Source organism: Bombus bifarius, unplaced genomic scaffold, assembly GCF_011952205.1.
Source record: "Bombus bifarius isolate JDL3187 unplaced genomic scaffold, Bbif_JDL3187 scf7180000008176, whole genome shotgun sequence".
Lineage (NCBI taxonomy): Eukaryota > Metazoa > Arthropoda > Insecta > Hymenoptera > Apidae > Bombus > Bombus bifarius.
In genome coordinates, this window is record NW_022884493.1 from 1,229,208 (window position 1) to 1,248,779 (window position 19,572).

Genomic DNA, 19,572 nt, shown 5'->3' on the forward strand with positions numbered 1-19,572 from the left:
GTACTGAAAGCAAAATACAAGCACATCTTGAGAGAGTGATAAAAAGTGAAATAAATATTTGCAATCGGGGACAATCGCACGATCTCTAATCGAATTCGACCGATAGAGTATCCCAATTGAAAAGCATCTTATGCTCGTCAAGAAGTTCTGCAAAACTTCGTTTCAAAAAACTGCTCTACCAAACTATATGTTAGCTTTGCTCGATAGCACTCGAAAAAGTATACAAATCTTTTAGACGAATTTTCTCCGACTTTCTCATAAAAGATAAATTGTCCAGACTTAAACGCGGAAATCACGATTTAAGCAGTTATATATCAAAAGAGACCGTTCGCCATATAAAGGTCCATTTGGACTCGTTCAGGCCACGCGCAGATTCTCTGGCGGATTACACGTCAGGCCTTAATGTTCCGCGTGTCACAAGAATTAGCATGCCTCTGTCTAGGAGTGGAAGGTCGAGCAACGGAGGCAGGATCCGCGAAAGGGTGGACAGGGTGGCGCGTCGAAGATGGAGCGTTGTATGCGGCACGGCTGGTCGTAAAGTTAAACGCCTGTCGGCCGACGATAAAACCGACTGGAAAGCGGCGCATCGTGAACTAATTTACGACGCGACGACCCTTCTACCTTGGTGCTCGCTTCGGGGTCTCGACTAGTCGCTAATCGAGTATCTCTCGTGCGCCAAGTACAACTTTTCTTTCCTTTATGTTTTGAATTATTCCACTTTTATTTTTTCTGTTATCTCTATTCTAGGTATTTTTAAACCGTTCTATAAGGCATTTATAGTGGATATAAATATCTGTTGAAGTCGTTAGAACATATAATGGATGGATATAAAGCTTCATAGAAGTAAAGCTTCTATAACGAGCCAAAGCGATTAACTCCACTTGTCATGAATTTTTGTATTTCGTTACGTAAGCACACGATGAATATACAGTTGTCAAAAAAAGCGAATGACATGAATTAGTCTATCGGAAGAATAAAAACAGTAATTCAGTAAATTTAAAAACCAAGTTGTGTAACAGATTCCTGATTAACATAAAATACAATGAATCTTGACGTACATGCGAGGCTCGAGTCTTCGAGAATCTTAAGATCATAAATACGTATTTAACGTCAGAGTTAGAATTTAATCAGAAAGAAACACGGCGAGCCAAGTGTCGTCGAAAGCCGGAAAGGCTCTAACTGTGTTCCTCACCTGACGCAGCCACGTGGGCGGTCTGGTAACCGTTCGAAGCCGAAAAGCTCTCATAGCGGTACCTGTTCCAAATCGGATCGACGAATCATCCAGAAAAAGTGTCCACCGTATCGATCCATGACCTAAAATTTATACTTCGATAATGCGTCCAGATTACTCGAACGTGCGTCATCAGTGAATCACTCTGACTACCGGTAATCTCACGTATATTTTCAACCAACCAGCACTTTCTCGTCTGTCTTCGTACGACTGCAACAGACTCGACGAGTAAACGGGAAGCAAAGTTACACGTGTCCAACAGAAGGTCCATGCGCGATGATCGAGGAGAAACGCGGAATCGAAGGATTCCAGTGTCAAGGAGGCAGATCCGATGGCGATGATTAATCGCCGAGGTTCAGGAACAACGGCGTACACTCGATAAAGTGGTAATGATCGCGAGATGAAAACGGACCAGCGGTACCTCGGGCTGTAATCTCTCGATCTTAGATGAACAGGCGCGAGCTCGAAAAGCCTCCCGTATGCCAGATGATCCCTGGCTGTCACCGCAACTGCGTGAAAGAGGTCACGATGCCACCGTGTGCACGCGAGAGATAGTATGGTTCGAACCGATCGCTTCCGCCTACGAAATTCTCCTTGCTCGGAGATATTTACGATCCAGAGTACGTAGGATATCGAGTATTTTTTTATGTGGTAGATGTGTCGTGGAATTTGGGATAGCGAACGTTAGAAACGATAATGAATATCTATTTGAAAGTATCGGGGTTCTGAAGTATCGAGATCAATTTGGTTCTTGTATAAAAATTAAATTAAGTTCCATAATATACATACTTAAGGAAATTAATCTACGATATATAGTCCAATTTATATAGCACATCTTTTCTCGTAGTTATAAGAGATCGAAAAACATTTATTCCGGACACTTCCCTTTAACTTTGGCAGTAAAATAGCACTACCATAAGAATGTTTACGAAACTAGGGACACTACCACCTTCATAACCTGCCACAACCTACATCCCCAAATCGATCGATGATTCTTTCGAAGAAAACGCGAGGGTTGGAGAGCGCGTTTCACGCGGTGATTGCGTGTCGCTGCGACTCACAATCAGAGTCAGCTGCTGGGCTTGTGTATCTTGACTGTAGAGAGCAAACGAGGTGAACAACGGGATTCGCGAGGAAGGATTACGTAACAGGCGCGTGTGATTCGTGGCGTTTCCAAGCGTTTTTCTTTTTTTCTTTTCTTTTTTCCCCTTTGACTGGTCCTGGTCCGGTCGCGAATCACGTACTCCAGAAAATCAGAATCGGCGTAGAAAACGTTCCTCGACTGTCGTAGCGAGCCATTTAGGGTCGACCGCGACAAATCCGTCATGGACAGGCCACGAGATTAGCGCAAATCAACAGGCACGCCCGGAATCTCGGACCGATTTGTAACGCCTTATAGAAACGCCGCCGGGGAAAACGTTTGTCCGTGATCGTGAACGGCCGCCGAGCGCGGGAAAGCTTAACAAATTGTCGATGAAAAATGCAGCAGATCGTTTCTCGTATAGACTCGGGCAATCCTACGTACAGTTGCTCACGAAGGGATTCCAACGCTTATAGACACGTTTTATGAACATACTGTGTGATTTTACTAGCACCGTAATGAGACACGATTATCGTTATTGTATTGACATAATTTAAGACAAATATGCAAATATATATAGGGTATAACACAACGAGGTATAATAAAATACAACGTATTTGCACTATACATAACATAAAGAAATTCGGTATTTGGAACCATCTTTAAAATATGTTTACGATGGTTTACGTTGATACTGTATACTAATTATTTGCTAAATATATGTTTGCAACTTCTTCCTCCCATATACATTTCCAGATTAGTTTCTTTTACCGATAAAACCTGAACATCAAATTTGAAAATATTTAGTATAAAAAATAGTACGTATATTCTTCGAATTAAACTCGTATTAAACTTTACTCGTCCATGCTACTTATCTCACTCTACTTATTAAATTCTACTTAGAGGAATGTTCATCTATTACAAAATAACTGCTCGATAAACTATGCTTCGATAAAAACAGACCAACAAAAAGTCTAAACTACCGACAACTGCTTAAAAGTCAAGCACTTCCAAAAGCGTATTCAAAAAAGTACAGTCATCCTCGCACTCCATTTCTACAGGGAGCGAGAACGAGCGCAGACCCTCGTTATTAACTCGAAATCGTCGTTCGGCCATATACCGAACGCATCCATATTCGTATTAATCGCCGGTCGTCCAGTTCCAAGTATCGGCCGCAAATTTTCCGAACTGCCATTTCAGTCTGGTTCGAAAATTGCTGCTAGCGAACCACGTCTCGGTAGCGGGGCGATTTACAGCGTCGATCAATTTCGTCGTGTGCCGAACACGGGCAACGTTTCCTCGAGTCGGCGTCGGGAATGCGATTGGCACGGCGTGTTCGCCGCGGGAACAATTTCCTCGAGCAGATCGATGAAAAAAACGCGAGCATGCCGATAGTTTCCCGCACGTGACGGGAATCGAACGTCGACCGGCAGTCGGCGCCCGTTTCGAGTCACCGATTGTAAACACGCTCCTCTAGCGAGTTTAGCGGGCTTCGTTGCAGAGAGAAGGAAAGGGAATCGACGTTTCTGGGAACTCGATTTTCGATGGACATGTCGGTCAATTTAACCGAAGTACTCTCGTTTTCGAGCGTGCTCCGTGAATTTTCCCGATCTTCGCTCGCCTAACGTCCGGATCGTCTCGAGCGATCGTCTCGAGCGAGCATCTTTAACGACTTAGAAATTTATAAAAGCAAACCAAAAATTGGGCGATAGAAAATGATCGAACTTGTGATTTTTTTCCGGCCAGACACTGTCAGCCGTTTTCAAACATTGTACGACGTCGCGCGATCGAGCTAAGTGAGCTTGCAAACATCTGCTTTCGTGAGCCGACAGACGGATGACGTCACGAGTTAACGCGATTAGAGGGGAGTATCCGCCTCGAGGTTGAAGTAATTTTCACCAGATACACGAGTGTCGATTTTTAAACGCGCCTGTGGATGAACAATAAGATGGAGACTGGCATTATGTAAACGTTGAATCGGAGGTGATTAAAGGAAATGGCTTAATCGGTACGCTCGTTGTATAACACGAGACTAATACTTATTAGCGGTGGAAATTTGTCACGAGCTTTGATCGATGTTCGGCATTCGAATCTTTATGTATCTACACGGAGAGGAGAATTAGGGTATTTGTATCGAAAAATTTTGTAATCCCGTGACGAATTACTCGCGTCTGAAATGTCACGAATCGTTTTCTTCGTGTTTGTACTTTCGCTGATAAATGTACGAACATAGACATCACTGTACCGTGCGCGTTATTCAAATTTCCGATCCTCTTTGCAGTAATACATCACGATAATCAATTACGCTAGAACCTCATTCCGCTGGATCAGCCGAAGAATAAACGGTTCATACCAAGTCTCTTCTACGTCTTTTTCTCGCCAAGAAATGAAAATCGCGTTTAGTTAAATTCGGTCGATCCATACTGCTGGTTTTAATAAACGAAATTCGAAGAAATGAAATTCAAAGCCTCGTTGGAATCCGACGAAAGAAAAATTCTCCGCTATTCGGTAACCAGAGGCCACGTCTTAGTCACTTGACAAAACCCAATCCAAATTCAAAATTTGATCAGCGTCGCCAAGAAAAATGCCGTTTCATCGCCACGAACTACATATTTTTTCTCATTTTCATTCGAGAAACGCGAAATCTCGTCAGAATCTTGAACGAGAAGGATCCCAGCCACGCAACCATCCACAAAACGGATGCAAACGTACGAAACCACAATCGAATGCGTGAAACCACGAGACGAGTATTTCCCCACCTCGCAATTCGAAGCGCGTGACTGGAGCGAAGCATCGTGACCCTGATACGCGCGCGATTCAAGCGGCGGCGATTCGCGGAACACGCGTCATCCTCGTCCCAACGAATCTGTTCGCGTTCACGTTTCCTTCCTCCATGACTTTCCCAGTGAGGATGACTAGTCGTTGCATCGCTTCGCTCGCTCTGAATTCCGTGGCCTGGCACCTAGTGGTACCACCTGTTTATGACCACGGATCGATCACCCAAGCCCTCGTCACGCCGGGAAATCGCGTTTTCCTCTGGCTGTCTAGCAAACGATAGAGGCCGTTCCACGTAACGATTTATCTAGATCTGCGGTGCTATTTCTAGCTGTCCCGATGACGATTGCCACGCGAGAATAACACGTACCTCGTACTCGCTCTTTTATCCAAGCGCCTCGATTCGCTCGATTCGCTCGACGCATGATCGACCTCGCGGCACGATCGATATTCCAACGATTGATTCCTCCTCGTTAAGATTTCAGTTTGTTTAACGTTCAGCAGCCTTTGACCGATCTCCGTTTATATCTTCGGGTAGATCGGAAGTGAAATTGAAAATTCAATTTTGAAATGTGAGATCGTAAAAAGTATCAAAGTTATGAAACAGCTGCTTATCGTCCGATTTTACATATCTATATGATATTACCGAAACCGCAATAGCCTAAGTGTAACTTTATATTTAATAAAGTAAGAATTTTGAAAACGAGAAAAATAAAATTGTCAGTTACGTGTTGTCGATGCCCTAATTTCACGCGTCTATTTAACGTTAACGAAGAACTAGAATAGCTTAACTTCATAAGTAATATTAAAATCATTAACGAAAGATGAAGATAACCAGACCAAATTCTTCGAAAAATAGTACTTTCTATCCCATCGATATATATCTCTTTCCAATTTGTTGTTTTCAGGAGACAGCAAGGAATTTGGGAGAAAGACGGTTAAGCGCGGTTTCGTTGGAAGATCGAGAGGATTTTTTGGCCAACAGCCAGGGAAACCCAACTGAAACGGGATCGCTGAAAACCGACGGACTGTTTCTGACGTCATGCCGCCACGGAGACCTTGGCTGACGTGCGTCCTGCATGCTGAACACCGGTGCCACTCTCGTTTTCGTTTCGAGTTCGAGCATTGCGTCGCGTTGTAGATCGGACATCGTGATTGCGGCATCGTTCGAGTTCGATGGAACGCGATAGAGAAATTGAATTAGAGACGAAGGCTATTTAAATGTAGAACAATTTTCTACCTATGCTTCGATATTTGCTTCTCCGTTTGGATTTGCTTAGGACGGTGTTTTCAGGAACTATTCTACCGTGGACAGTAGAAAATTCCTTTTAGAACATAGCCGCTAAAATCTATGTAATAATATTACGTATAAATGCGACATGTGGATCAAGGCACATGGAAGAGCGTTTAAATGTAAGTTTCTAAAAATTGTATTTTTTAAACAAATTCCTCGACGTCTCAACCTGTGCTGCATACATATAATTAGTGGCAAAAGAATAAAATAAAAATAAAAAATAGCGACACAAGAAATACGAGAATCATTGAAGATTTGAAAAAATTCTCCTTTCAAAATTGGATCTTGACAAGAATAGTTTGAACGAAAAGATTAAGACCTACTTGGCTGATTGTTTCGAAGCTTTAAACGTACACCGTCTTATTCATTGCACAGCCCGTGACAGAATGAATCGAACCTCTTGTATTTCTTTCATAAAGAAATAAATTTTTGTTACACACGATTCATGAATAAGAAATGACGAGGCATAAGAAAAAAGCGGAGAATCTTTGAAGTTGTTCGACATACATAAACATGATTACATCTCTTCTAATCCGTGGTATATCTGATCTGTACGAAAGACAAACTCCATTAAGATTGATCGTTTAATTCCTAAAAAATTGAACGCTAACGAAGAAACGTTCAAGAAATAAAATCAACTGATTAATCGATTATTTCGATCTCGATACTTTTTTTATCGCGTGACGAATTAACATTCTCTCGTGAAAAAGTATTTTGCTGGAAAAAACCTTGCCGATCATAGGAAAGCGTCAAGTGTTACAGGGATTTTAATGCCTCGTCATCGCAGTTCACGCGGTTTCGCGCGCTTTTATGACACTGAATGCTTCCATGCCGGTGTAGCAGATTGAATTGCAGATCGCGCGTCGACAGTTCCTAACTGCAGGAACAATGAACGACCGTCATTGTATGCTGATGCTTCATCGCGATTTTGTACGTTCGTTTAGCTGGCGCTACGCACGACGGAAACGTACTTCAACGGAACGACATCTGAACATGGAACTACTCTGTTTTCTAAGAAATATCTAGGTTTCACAGTAGAATCATTAATAATTTGATCGATGGTGGAAATTCATGACACGTGTTGATTTAACAGCTCGAAAAACTCCTCAAGATTGATCGCTTCGCGGAGAATGCGACGCTATGCGGTACGTTAGTTTTTCTTAATATAGTTGAGGAACTGGAACTTTTTATCGCACAACTCGTTCTTGGAGTTTTTATATATTTTCTTCTTACGAGCGATTGTCAGAATATTTGGAACGAGTTTTCGTTGAATTTTAAAGTTTAATCGTTTCATCGATTCACTTGCGAATTTGATTATTAATTTACAGTTAAAATAATATCGACGTTCGATAGTAATTTAGAATTTTGACGAATCTGTTATTTAGTACTTTATTGGATGACATAACATCCGATCTAGAAGCTCAAAGATCGAGAATCTGTAGCATGAAGTTGAGCAAAAAGTTATTGAATAAACAGGCTATTAAAAGCGTATTTTCCGATTCACGGTATGTTAAAGAACAATACGCGCCAACGTACTTCCTGGTCTGAGCACACGTGCACGGCAACATCATAATTTATACTTCTTTACGTACCAAGCATAACATTAGGCGGCCCGCAATTGATTATCACCAGTCTATTACTTCTATCTGAAGCGATAAAATGGCAAAAGGTTGCATTCATTTATGCTAACACGACGAGCATGCATCTAATTTATGACACATCGACTACATTCTTCGATTCGATCGAACTCTAAGAATAGTAACTGAATATCGTGTATTCCCAGAATTCTTCTATCCGTTTTTATTATTATTTTTCCACTGAAACTGGATTATTTTTACCTACCATATTTTCACTTCTATCGCTACATGTAAATACGTATAGAAAAATTAAAGGGAAAAATTGAATGCAGCATCCGTGCACGATAGAAGCCTGATAAAATTCACGTAGCAAGTTATCAAAGCCTTCTTTTACTTCATCTTTTTAACAAGTGTAATACATCGTGTTGCTAGTAACAACTTGTGTCAATTTTCGTTAAAGTTTGTGGTATAACGAGACATTCCTTTTATAGTTTACCGATCACCTTCTTGACCGGTGTACTTGTGAAACTGACAATGACATAGAAATAGCATTAGGATGATTTTAAACGTTGCGATAGTTGCTCCGGTAGAAAGTAAAAATATTAAAGGCAAAATAAACAAATGAATCGTCCAATTAAAACAGAGACAAGAAAAAAGAAAAATCTTCTACAGAATACGTTTCTTACAAACATACCACTTTCTAAACCGATCAATCTCCAGTTGCACAAAATTACACAGTTAAAGAGAAAAAGCAAAAATCGATATAATCGATATTCCACATCCCCGATTCCTCCATTCACCGTTAAATCCTCCGTCTTTCGATAGAAATCAGCCTAGTCCATCCTACAAGAGTCTTCTGTGCGACATTCGAAGCTTCTTGGAGCTCGGTGCGCGAAGCGTTCCGCTTCAGGAAGTCATCGATCTTGCAGCGGCGAGACGAGCCAGTGTTTCAATGCTCGTCGCCATCGTCTCGATCGTCGTAGCTGTCTGGAAAGCTCCTCTTGCACCGGGGGCGCTTTATGGCTCCGTGCACGCTCGTACGTCAGCGATTTTTCCTGGGGCCCGATATGGCCGCGGGGAATTTGTCTGCGCGCCAGCTATTTGCTTACATTAGCCGTCGGAGTCGAACGGTGTTCCGCGGATCCGAGCCTCGGATAGCCCAGCATGCGTGTGGATTGATGCATGGCGAATCGCGCTCCAATAGCCAAGAAAGATACGAGCGCGATCGAGCGAGCCGCGCGTCGTGTCGAGCGTACAGCACGCGAATTGTGTGTTTTCTGTTCGAAACGAAGAAGAAACACGGGAGAAGAAAGAAAGAGAGATATACGGAGCTGGAGACTAGTATACGTGAGAAAAAGCGAAGAGAAGAAACCGTGCGGTGGATCGATGCTCGATAAAGGGAAGAATTATTTCCTCGAGCCGTTGATCGAGCCGCGAGAAAACGTTGCTTTCAACGATGGAAAAGTTATGCTCTGGCGATCGCACGCTGCCAAGTTATTCTTTTTCCTTCGAATCGCTTGGTATCTCGCTGTATATGAGAAATAATATAACAAGATACCCGATGATTCTGGCTTAATCGTATCCGATTTAGGATCGTGATATTCAAATTCGATCGGTTTACGAGACGACGACAAAGTGGTTTGGAGAAAGAATATGGATGTACCGAATTGAAAGGGGACGCGAGAGATCTGTGGAGGAAAAGTCTGCGCTACCCGAAAAGGATAAAGTCAGAAGACATCGGAGAGAGTTCTCTGGGAGGTTCTAGGATCGTGATCGATAGCGTACACCTAGGTGATTTATTCGTTGCGTGCGCGTGGAAAATGTCTTGCCGCATGTCGCGGCGCAAAGGCCGCGCGCATGCCATTATTCGCGAGATGGATTTAATTGCTTTGATCATATTCAATGGTGGGGAATGAGAAAAGTGCATGGAAAATGTCGAACGATCGACAGAGCCGAGTTGTTTCGTAACGCGCGCGATAAATCGTTAGGCTTCGGGGACTTGCCACCGATTGTTTATCGAACCGCTACCGGACCGTTGCTTAATCCCAGCGTAATCTGCGATCGTTCTCTACCTACGTTCCCTATTATGTCTCCGAGGGAAAGAACGCTCCGGATCAAATTTCACCTGGCGTGCCGGAAAGGGTGGATAATGAATATCCGCGTCCACGAGATCGAGTGTCGCGATGGCGTAACACTCGCGTTATCTATCATCGATTGGGGTTGAAACGTGGAATTGGGACACGAGATATTTTTAACGCGCATATAGAAAGCAGTTGAGTTAGACGCCATTGTTACGATTTATGATTCGTTTTAAGATCGCCATTTACCTTATTGTATCACGTTACTTGCTTCTTCTACGTTTTACGCTATAAGAAGGATCGTATACTTTCTCCAGAGACAAATTTATAATAACCAATAAAAATTTATTTACGATTCACTGGCAATTTAATTCACGAAATAATTTCAAGTTTACTTATTTCCATCGAATATTAACAAGGAGATTACCATCCATAAACTTACAGTCTTCGACTTTCCTAAGGAAACGTTCAGTATCTTCGAGTCTTTCTATCCCAGAATCTTCCACCAACGTTCTAAATCCATTGCAACCTGCTTTCACTTTTCAGGAGTCACCAAAGCCTAGACCAACGAACAAACGACGTAGATTTTCAACGGTTCACCAAGGTGGAATCATTCGACGGTAACGTGCCACGATATAGCTAATCTCGAGAAAACAATACCAGCGAGTTTCCTCGTTACATGGTTCTACCTGGTTCACGAAAGACCAAGCTCGAGCCGAAAGATCATCCACGATGATGTACACCAGGCATCGTGAATCGTCCATGGGAATCCGGAAATTGCTCGCGTGAATCTCGATCTCCGCGTGATAATCGTTCGACGAACGCTTTCCACGAGAGCCTTGCGTTCGATATTTCATCCTAAGCTCGCGTGACTACGAGAACCACCGGTGGTCGCGAGCACCGGCGACACGACGATTGTCTCGCGGACAGACAGACAGATTTAGCAGACAACGGGTCGCCGCCAACGTAGACGACGCAACCCCGAGACCGGCGTTTATTTACGAGGTTGCGAGCAGACAGCCGCGTGTCTGTACTGCGTATTTCCGGTGAAAGCAGAAACAACGTGGGAGAAGGTTATCGATTCCTTGAATTGGGCACTTTCAGATTTTAAATGCAGTTTAGGGTATTTCACAGGGTATAGCATCTTGGGGATAGACTTTTTCGGTCAATAATTTGGACACAAGAGAAGAGAAAAATAGGAAAAACGTTGTGAATCGTAGATGAAGATTATTACAATTTTTATCTAATTTTGATGAAAAGAATTTAGGCTATTTTGATAGACATACGACTGTAGAGGCAAAACGTTCGTTTAGCGATCGTGATAATTCGTTGATTTCGATAAATCGAATTTAAGACGATTTAAGTATTTTAAAACGTTTTATGTTTTAGGAGTTGATTTTCTGTCGAGCATCTACGACGAAAAAAAGATCGTACATGACCGATATTTAAAAAATGCGAATTTAGAAACACCTAAACTTTCTAAACTCCTATCAACCTTCACCTAATTTTCTTAATTCCTAAAATTATCATAAAATCACGAAGAAGAGACTATTACGAGAAACCATCCAGGTCATTAACTGCTTCGGTCATGTCGCATGCAAATGGAACTACGAAGCACGCAATCGTTGTACCGAAGGTATTCAAGCAGCGGACAAGAAGTTGAGACGATTTCACGCCTAACTCATCACACGTCGTTTCCGTTCCAGCAAATGTCGCCGATTTTCGTCAGTTCGCTTTTGAGACGCCAAAAAGAAGCGTCGCGTTCAGAAGCCGGTTCCTTTTTTCCCGCGAATTGGATTCGGTCTAGGGACTTCCAAGAGCGGCAAGTTTGGAAGGAATTCGCAGGTTGCGTCAATCGGTGGTTTCGCGTTTGCGCAAGCCCGATCGTTCTGAAAAGATCGGTACGTGAGCGTCGCAGGGCGTCGCTCTGAATGCCAAATGAACATCCTCAAGGGCGCGTGGTCTGTGGCAACAACGTTTAGGCGTGAACTGGGCCATCTCGATACCTTCGTCGAGACCTTAAGCGCCAAAAATCGTCGATCGAAGATCTAAAAAGCTGCAGTCTATCGATAATTTTGTTTCGTTGCGATACGATATAATCTCGTTTGGCTGTAGATAATGTCTGGATTGTTAATGAGAATAAAATTAGAATTCCGAGTAGATCATCTTGATCTTGAGTTTAATCGATTCGGAATTGGCGATGTGTCGTGTGCGTCGTGTAAAGAATTTCGCGATATAGTTAGGATTCCTTGAATTTGATTTCTTTGAAGATCTCTGTAGGAAAAGCGTTGCAAAGAACATTGCGCGTAATTGGAAACTAATGTTAGTTTCAAGATCAAGTATCATCTTTAATTCAGAAATTGATATCAAATGAATTAATATATAGAATGTAGAGGGAAAATATCGTAGATGATAGAAAATAACGTGAAATCAACGAAATATACGTAGTATCCAATAAATCAACGATACTTTATATCTAGTAATCAAATACCCGTAACATTTAACATCTTTCAATATCTGATGGTTTAATGATCTGTACTCAAACAGATTGCCGATATTTAAAGCCTTTGCTCGAACCTTGAAATACATTTATCCTAATCCTCCATCAAAAAAACTGAAACATCTCCTTCCATAGTCTAGCAAAAATTATACGTAATAAAAAACGAAATTATGTACAGATACCACGATTCTCGCGATGATCACGCATCTTGCAGCATTTACATCGACCTAACGAGAGACCGAATATAATCGACACTTCACCATAATCATCCTTAAAGTTCACAGCTCTCATTATCTCTAAATAAAGGCCGGCAAAAACGAAAAGTGCTCCCTGTGAAGCTACCGAAAACTATCGGTTTCGAGGTTCCGTTACAAAATCCGAATGCTTCGATGCGTGGAGAACTAACTAACTAACAATCGTAATTTGTAAAACGACCGTAAATTACGACAGGTGTTAAATTATGTCACGGATATTACGCTTTCGAAAGAGGCAAAGAGGGAGCAGGCTCGCAGCGTCGGATCGATAGATCGCGATTTATTGGCTCGTAAAAGAAGCGCACAGAGCGAACGTCGCCGCGATTTGGACCACATAGAAGCAAGGTGGCGGCTCGCGGTAAGTTTAACGCGACTGAGCTACGCTAGCCACCCTGTCCGCTCGTAAATCGCCATCTTATACGAGGGACGCGTCGTGGTTCGCGGTTTCCTCCCCGTTATACGTTTTATGCCAGTCCTATGTATCTACCGTCGAGGTTTCGTGTCGCTTGCGATCATATTCGCGGTTGTCATTTTCAACATGTTACGAGAGACGAATTTTCGTTGTTTAACGTAGATGCGAGATTTGTTCTACATTTCGAATGTCTAGTATCTTATGTAGATCGTGATTTATGGAAAGTTTTTCCATCGATACGTTGTCGATCGAACGTGCTTCGTCATTTTGATCGTTATCGATCCGACTGCGTTTCTCTACCACTGAAACGTTCTTTAAGTTGTGGTGAACGGTAATTTACCTACTTTATTTTATTCGTCGATTATTTTGTTTCTATCATCTTCGTATCATACGCGTCGATTATTTTGAATAACATCGAGAATCTGGTCCAGACGAAAGAGTATTATTTACTGAAATAATACGAGATATTTGTGCGTAACATTTTACAATGTCCATTTAAATAAATGCAACTGAGTTTCTAAGGAAACTTAACGAACCTGGTTAAGTTAAGTCTCGCTCAAATCCATTCAGCTGCTGCTTAATATCGTAAATGGTATCATGGATTACCATACGATAAACAAGCTTCGTTCGTAACCAAAAGAGATACCGATTCTACTACACAGGCTACGAATAACGAACAAGAAGACACGCGATTCGCAACAAAATGAAATTGGCGAAATTGAATGCAACCGACCATTCCAGTTTCTCCGCGTCCCCCTCGACAACGCCGTAAACTCGATTACTGAGCCAATCTCGCCGCTATATCTCCGCCGGTACAATTAACTCCCTCATAAAACGACGCTTGGTCAGCTGTAAGGTGGCGCGTGTTAACACACGCGGGGAATCCGAGTTCTTCCGCCTCCACCGTCGCAACTTTTCCGCGGTTTCCTTCTCCTCGAAGCCACCGCGGCGAAGGTGATTCGGTTCGCAACTACGTTCGCGCATCGTGCCTCTTAACTGCCGCTATTACGTCGCCTAATTGCCGACCATCTAAATACCGCTGCTGCAAATAGATCTCTTGATAAACAGGCACCGCGATTCTCCATAATGGAACGAACGAACCGCAGCGACCTTTATGAATCTGTCCAGGTGTGCGAGGAGCTGAAAGAACGTGAAGCCGATGAGCAAGATAATTTCGATGGTTTTGCTTCTTATTTATGTGGACTTTTGCGAAATTTCTTGTATTTTTTCGCATGACGATACGTACGATTTTAAACAGTGTAAGTTAACGGAGAAACATTTTATGAAAGAGAGATTTCTACCGTGATTTTAACGCATCTTTTAAACTGAACGAATCACAGCGATCTTTCCGAAGAAACATTACGTCGATGTGTTGGTTTTGCTTGTGTATATTCCGCGAATTACAATTATAATATACGTATAAGCAAATAAAAGAGAAAGGAAAAGACCCTTGCTATAATTTTAGCAAACCTTTTAAGACATTTGTCGCAATACTTTTATCTACCGTTACAGCGAATTTCACATTCACAAATCTCATACAAAATCATCACTGAACCAGTATCGAAGCAATTCAGAACGACTAATTGTCACTAGCTACGTGCAATTAACTGTTGAATATAAACGTTTCGATTAATTTCAACATTGTCGGTCAGTCAGCCTGCATATATGACTCTAATGTTCTTAATGTTCTAAATCGCCAAAGCGGGATATTGACAAAAGTTTTCGACTAAAAATAATCGCACCTCGGTAGAACGTGGTTGGTTACGATATCGCCGCTGCGCGAAGCTAAGATGCTATTTCGATACTGTTTCTGGTTGAAGTTCTTGCTCGCCTCGTTCATCTGGTTTTTCTCAGTTTGATTAAAATCGGTTACAGAAAACACATACTGTTAGCGTCGTGGCACAAAAAGTGGCACTGTTAAGACAACATGCACACGCCATAAATCAACCATCGCGTAATTGAATATATTCATAAATTCAGTGTTCCCTGCCAAGTTGCCTTTGTATTTTCAATAACCGAAAGATTTATCACCATCGAGCGAACGTTCTTAGATCAAATTTCCCATTCATAAGCGCCGCCAGAAACGATCGAGGCTCTCCCATTATACGCAATCTTATGCAACAATGCAGCGCAAGCTTCTTTCGCAAAACGAAAAAAAGAAAAGAAAGAAAAAGAAAAATCCATAGAACATGGAATCGGATCCAAGTAGTACTTCGCGTACGTTACCCGTACGTATGTTACATCACGAAGAAGTAGATTACCAGAACGCTTTATGCAACACGTGGGGAGCACGTTCGCGCAAAAGAGAACGCTTCTTCGTTCGTTCGAGTGGCAATAATGGCAAGGGACCAGAAAACATCGGGTGAAATGTTCAATTTCCATTTTTATTTCCACTCGAACATCGTAAGGATAAATCTATTTCTGCTGGTTTCCAGAGTTTGATTCTACTTGGTGGTTAAAAAGATGTACTTTATTATGAAACAGTTGAAAAGGAGATAATTGAGTCGATATATGTATAGGAATTTCAAAAATATCGATTTCAATAATAATACGGTATAGTATTGTACATCTGTTATTTTAGACTGTGAACCTTTATGCAAATTTATATGTTTTTGAACACGCTCGAAGAAATGGGATACAAGTAGAGATTTGCTTCGCCCTCTAAATACGATACAATAACGACTACTGTAGCTTGAATATTTTTGAATAATCACATTCCCATAAATGCATAAATATCCGCAACGTAGGTAAGCATCTCCGAAGTATCGAAAAGACTGACAGAAACGCGTGATTGAACTTAAAAATAAATAAAACGATACGTTTCTAACGGCTTGCTAACGTGATAAAATTGTACTTAAAAAATCTTACTCTTGCAAAGAGTGGACATGTGGCGTATCGTAATTTTCTCTGCGACCTGTCATCTTCATTGTCACAGAATTCCACGTAGATTTTGCGACTCGAGCACGATTAGCGTTTCTCGTCACGTCACGATCGATAGATTAGTCGACCGGTTGGTTCGATTTTTTCTTCGCCTTTTTTCCCCGTTTCTTTTTCCTGTTAGCCATTTGTTGCCTTATTGCTCGGACTGGGAGTGTCTAGTCGAGTAGAGACAGAATATATCGACTCGGTAGTCCCTCGAACAGAACTGTCACGTGCCGTATTTTATCCGAGCCACCGGTGAGAATCGGCCTCTCCTTTCGTTCCGTACACGCTCGTCGCAAATCGTAACGATTCCGCGACCAAGCCGACCGGTTACGCAAAGAGCTGGAACGCCGCGACTTTCGACGTTACCTGTGCGCCTTTGCAATTGTATCGTCGACGTCGGTTTACGAAACTCCGCACCACGGCCTCGCGAGTTACGACGTAGATGAATCGTCCACGACGCGATTCCCTTTATTCCACGGGTCATAACGGGTATAACGCAAATTTAAAAAGTTATAGCACGAGCGTTAGTATGTTAATTTAAACGATTTAGGTCGGGAATAACGATTACGAATGGTCAACGTGTTCTCGGTTATCGATAGACGTTACGGATAGCGAATATTATTTTTGGTTATTGGTAATCAGTGTTAGAGTCAGATCTTTTAAAAAAATTTTGCTTACAATTAGATCTTGAACTTTAAGAAATGAAGGGACGTGCTGCGATAAGAAGCCTTACTTTATGGTAATTCGAGTAAATCGACGAAACTCAACTCACTATGCTACGAATTCATAATCAATTAACGTTTGTAGTTTTCTTGCTCTTCCGACACGGTAGGATTTAAATTAATAGATTAAAAATTATTGCCGCGAATCGTTACGAGGGAAAAATTTTCATGATTGAAAGAAGAAAGGTAGTTGGTCATAATGCTGTCGATATATGAATTTCTTCAAACTTTATAAAAGCGTAAAATTTTGATGCAAGAAGAAATAGTGGAAAGAAAGATATTAAAAATTTTCTTCGAGTTCTCTCTTATCCTAACAATATTATAAAAAATAGATATCAGTTACTTAAATTGACTGAAAAATATTGCAACTAAAACGCGTTAACGCAACGTCGGCCTTTAATGGGTTGACACCTTAAAGCACTGTTGCAAGCATTTCAACCTACCTAATCGTCCACTCTGTGCAATAAACGCATAAAACGCACTGCTTGCTTCTCACGTCCGGAAAACTCGACACTTCCAGGCGCTAAGTGCTTTCTCGAGTACTTCCAGCGGAAGTGGCTGGAATTCCAGGCTACGCGAGCCACAGACCGCAACTGGATCCGCCTCGAAAAAAGAAAGGATCGATGAGCTCGGCGTGAAAAGCGATTTCGCCACGAAATCGGCTCCGCGTCCTCGATCCGTCGCGGCTCCATTGTCGCGCGATGAATAACGAGCGTCGAGACCCAAAACGTGAATCACGCGTACGCGTTTCGTCGGGGCCACGGAGCGAAAAATTTGTCGCGATGTCGGTCGCGCATAATCGCCTCCGCGGAAAACAATGGTCTCCGAAGACGATTTGCATGAGAACGCGCTGCGAATCCCCGAATTCTCCTCCCCTTCCGGCCGAGACCGTACGCTAACGAGCGTGTCGAGCCTTGCAGATTGGTGCAGCGCAGGAGGATGGAAGCCGGGTCACGAGCGTTAATATTCACGCGCGCGTTCTGCGCTCCTCTTCGTTCGAAACCGACCGAATGGCCTTCCACTGACCAACCCGATGGCTGCCGTTTTTCATCGACACCGAACGGTTGTGGAATTTGGATGCGAATATGGCACACGACGAAACGAAGGATCGACGAGTGGCTTTGAGAAATATAAGTCACTGTTTGACGACAGTTCAGAGGAGTTTGAGGTTGATCGGACAAATTTTCTTGCAGCATGACAGATATTGCGTAATGTAGGATGAAGATTTGGATAACAAATTTTTACACGTACAGTGGATACGAGAAGTAATTGTACCTACTTATCCTTATTCACTGAGCGAAGCGTTTCTTCGTCAGGTACTACATTTTATGTTTATAATATCAAATTCTCGGAGTTGTACGAAAGTATTTTCAAACGATACGAAATTTATCAATTGATCTTGAGCTAAGTCCAAGACTTAATTGTCACATACAATAAGTTCTGTAGCAGATAGAATGGTGTCCAAATACTTTTTGTATCTTGTATGGCAAGCGATGGAATAAACCTAACGTACAAATATCGAGATAACTGCAATCTTTTATCTATAGTGCCCTACTCGCAAAAACGCACGAGATGAATAATATTCATTGAAAATATTGGACTTTGGACTGAGGCGACCGATCAGTCAGACGAGGCCGAAGACTGGATCATACGTCGCTTCTCGCACACATCCGGAGAACATGATGTCACCAAAAATGGAAGAAGTCCAAGCGGAAAAGGTGGCAAGAGGTGTAGAAGGAACGAGGGGAGCCTGTTCTTCGATGTAGCGCCAAGAATTCGAGGCAGTCGTTAGTATGCTAATGAGTGTTTCTCCGTTTCTTGGTTCGCTCCCGTAATGCGCGTTTCGGTAAATTATTTCAAATATTTCCCGAACTTCGCCCCCCTCTCTCTCTCTCTCACACACACACACACACACTGTTTTGGACAGACGCCTCTGGGCTCCGTGAGAATGGAGAATCTCTCTCACTCGCGGAGTTTCTAAGGAGACGCACGACGTTCTGTGTTGAAACGGAATAGAAGTAAAAAGTGGAGATAGATCGTGTGCGATTTGTCGACGCTCGTACCGACAATGTCAAAGTTGACCCTCATTTTTTCTCCTTTCACTGGACTATAAATGGAAAAGCGGAATTCTTTATGAACGCGCGAAGTCGTACCTGGTTCTATGTTCCCACTTGAGACTTTTTTTTGTCGTTTGCTGGAGAGTGTTATTGGACACTAGAGAATACCGTGTATAATGGTCACGCGTAATGGTTAAAGGTTACTTTGCTCGGGATTTAAAAAATTATTATACACCGACTGCTACACTCATTTCGTCGATTGGCAAATTTATCCGAGTAACATAAAAGTTTGCTTATTAGTAAATCTGATAAGCTAAGATGTAGAACGGAAGATTATCTCTTACGCATCTAGAAATATCGTATCGCCATTAATTACTATAAATTTCATCTAGAGAAAAAATAGTTTCATTCCGATGATCCTACTAAATCTGAAAAACTTTATCGTATATATTTAACAGACGAGATAAAAATCTCAAGCTTCGCTGTATGTAATTTATTCAAGCCCTCTAAACCAACTAAACGACAACGTCGTGACAAACTTCCCTTCGAGCGCTCAGAAGCGCTCGAACACATTGAACACACATACCAACGAAAGCGACTTAGAGGTCGTCGCGTCGATGTGGATGAAAGATGGGTCGTCAGGACCTTTATTTCTTTGCCTTTGAT

The 19,572-nt window shown here is 42.2% G+C and overlaps 1 protein-coding gene across 2 annotated transcripts in view; it reads right to left on the reverse strand.

The window, feature by feature from the left end:
- Positions 1-19,572, reverse strand: part of LOC117209401 (zygotic gap protein knirps-like) — a 132,952-nt gene that overhangs the window by 22,638 nt on the left and 90,742 nt on the right. The window lies entirely within an intron of this gene.